We start from the raw sequence: 3,188 nt of genomic DNA, 5'->3' as shown, positions 1-3,188 counted from the left end.
CAGTCCCCTATAAGGAAAAGGACATCTTTTGGGGGGTGTTAGTTCTAAAAGGTCTTGTAGGTCTTCATAGAACTGTTCAACTTCAGCTTTTTCAGCATTACTGGCTGGGGCATAGACTTGGATTACCGTGATATTGCATCAGCAAGACAACTCCTTAAATGATTTCATTCCTTCTTGATCTCGTAAGGGGGGGTCATGCCACCCATCAGGATGATGCCTAGATAGGATAATGTAAACTGTTTCAATAATACATCATTTGATGTACAGCCTTCTGGTGAAGGACCAGGAAGCCTGGCGTGCCTGGTGTCCATGGGATCGCAAAGACTCAGACAACAACGACTGAGTGACTGAACAACAACTTCTGTCTCAAACAGTTTCTATTTCTGTGCCTTGGCTTCTAACCGGGAGGAACAGCTCGCAGGGCTCTCTGAAATGCTCTTCCTGAGTTATAATCCTTAAATTTGGCTTGAAGAAAAATTTCTTTTCTTTCCTAGATCGACTGATTATTTTTTAACTGCCAGTCATTATAAAATGCCGGCTGTATTCCCTGTATTGTGCGTACTTGCGGGATCTCGTACTGCTGCGCCTGGTTCACGGCTGCCGTTCTGGAATGGGAGCTGAGGGTCTGTGTCTGCGTGTTGTCTCCGTATGCGTGTGTGTGCTGTCGGTGCGCGGTACTGCCGAGCCCAGCCCGTAAGAGCACTGTGTTTAAGTGACTTCAAGGGAATCGAGCGGCTCTGCAAGTGCTCAGAAATACAAACCAAGCTCAAGTGCACTTCAGGATCACACGCACTGCTGTTGGGTCACAGGGCTGTGTCCGGCACTGCGACCCCACGGACTGCAGCGCGCCAGGCTTCCCCGTCCCTCTCCATCTCCGGATGTGCTCAGACTCACGTGCACTGAGCCAGTGATGCCGTCCAACCGTCGCAATTATCCAGGATTGATTTTTAATGAATGAAACCAAGTTTAAGCTTGTTGGTATAATTAATACAGGCATATCTTTAGGGTCATCAACATTAAGTATAAAACTTTTATTATACCTAAAAATCAATGAAGATTTTATTCCTGTTGCAAAATTTGACAGCAAGAAAAATAACATAACGGACGATCAAGAATAGTTCCTCCAGATTGTTGGTAACTCGAAACTGCTAAATTAAGATAAACGGTGGGAATTCATTGAATATAAGTTCTAAACAAGATACTGGAACATTCATTGATAATAAGTCTAAGTTTACCCACTCTTATCTTCTTACTACAGAAAAGCTGAAGATATTTTTGTTCACTGGACTGGTCATGTATCCTATTGAGGAAAGAAATTAGGTTCTACACGATGTTCTTAAATTTGCCAATCAGGGGACTTTCCTGGTGGCCCAGTGGCCAAGACTCCACACTCCCAACTCAGGGGGCCCAGGTTCAATTCCTGACCAAGGAACTAGATCCTTCATGCCACAACTAAGAGTTCCCGTGCTGCAAGTAACGACCCCGTGTGCTGCAGCTGAGATCCAGAGCAGCCAAGTAAATAAAAATACATGAAGCATGCCACAGCAGTCTATCTTTGGATGAAGTCTAGAGGCCCCATGACCTGCAATCAGGAGATGATGCTTGCTGGAAAAGGCATCAGACAAAGGCGCCAGGTTGGAAGGAATCTACCCGTCTTCCTCTCTTGAATGAACCGCAACTCCTGTTTCTGACGCCCCACTTCAACTAACCAGGACCGGCGCCTCCAGACCAGGACGAGAAGACAGCAACACCTGAAGTGGAGACCTGGCCCACGACGCTCAACCAGGCGTGTGTACCGGTTACTTTGATTATTGTTCACACTTTTGCTTAGGAACCAAATGTATTTCTCCCTCGGGTTCAAGGTCACCTATGGGTAGTTTTGGAATCAGTCCCTGCCAATCTGCCTGTAATGTGAGCACACTGGGTTTAATCGGTTTTCCCATGGTATGACCATTTGGTGGCAGTTTTCGTTCCTTCACTTGGCATTTTGCTCAGTCGCTCAGTCGTGTCTGACCCTTTGCGACCCTGTGGACTGCAGCACTCCGGGCTTCCCTGTCCTTCACCATCTCCCGGATTTGCTCAGACTCATGTCCATTGTGTCGGTGATGCCATCCAACCATCTCATCCTCTGTCGTCCCCTTCTCCTCCCACCTTCAATCTTTCCCAGCATCAGGGTCTTTTCCAATGAGTCAGCTCTTCATATCAGGTAGCCAGAGTACTGGAGCTTCAGATTCAACATTAGTCCTTCCACTGAATATTCAAGGTTGATTAACCACAGGGGCTTTAACAAAATTTACTCAGCAAGCTTTGAATGACAATAATCACACCATTAGCTTGTCTGGTTCAGAAGTCTTCACGATGAGAAAATCCATTGTATAGAAGCAAGTGGCCCTAAATGCGCTCTAACTGCTTCCCGCGGGGGCACTGGTATTATGATACTGGTGTTACGATATTGAATATTGGGTTTTTATACCTGATTCCTCTTCTAACATGATTCATCTTATGACACATGTAAGAATCAAATGTCAGCTCTGAATGACCGTCTCCCCAGTTTAGGGGAGACATGAGGGACGGTGGTAGACTTCAGGAGGGTCTCTGTGCACACACATCTCTTTTTTCCTTCTGTGCGCATAAACTTCCTCTTCTTAAGGACACGCCAGTCAGGGGTTTCCCTGGTGGCTCAGTGATCAAGAATCCACCAGTCAAGGCAGGAAACGTGGGTTTGATCCTGATTTGGGAGGCTCCTACCTGCCACAGAGCACCTAAGTGTGTGCACTGCGGCTGCCGGGTCTGCGCTCTGGAGACCAGGAGCCCCAGCCACCGAAGCCCGCACGCCTAGACCGGAGCTCTGCGAGAAGAGCAGCCACTGCGATGAGACGCCTGTGCTCCAAAACCAGCCCCAGCAGCAGTGAAGACCATGCACAGCCCAAAATAAACAAATAACATTAAAAAATACACAGACTGCATTAGGACCCATCCTCAGTTCAGTTCAGTCACTCAGTCATGTCCGACTCTTTGTGACCCCAGGGACTGCAGCACGCCAGGCCTCCCGTCCATCACCAAACCCTGAAGCTTGGTCAAACTCATGTCCATCGAGTCGGTGATGCCATCCAACCATCTCATCCTCTGTCGTCCCCTTCTCCTCTTTCCTTCAGTCTTTCCCAGCATCAGGGTCTTTTCCAATGAGT

The sequence above is a fragment of the Bos taurus genome, chromosome 21, assembly GCF_002263795.3.
Source record: "Bos taurus isolate L1 Dominette 01449 registration number 42190680 breed Hereford chromosome 21, ARS-UCD2.0, whole genome shotgun sequence".
Taxonomy (NCBI): domain Eukaryota; kingdom Metazoa; phylum Chordata; class Mammalia; order Artiodactyla; family Bovidae; genus Bos; species Bos taurus.
The sequence above is the reverse complement of the archived record's forward strand: the minus strand, read 5'-3'. Positions refer to the sequence as shown.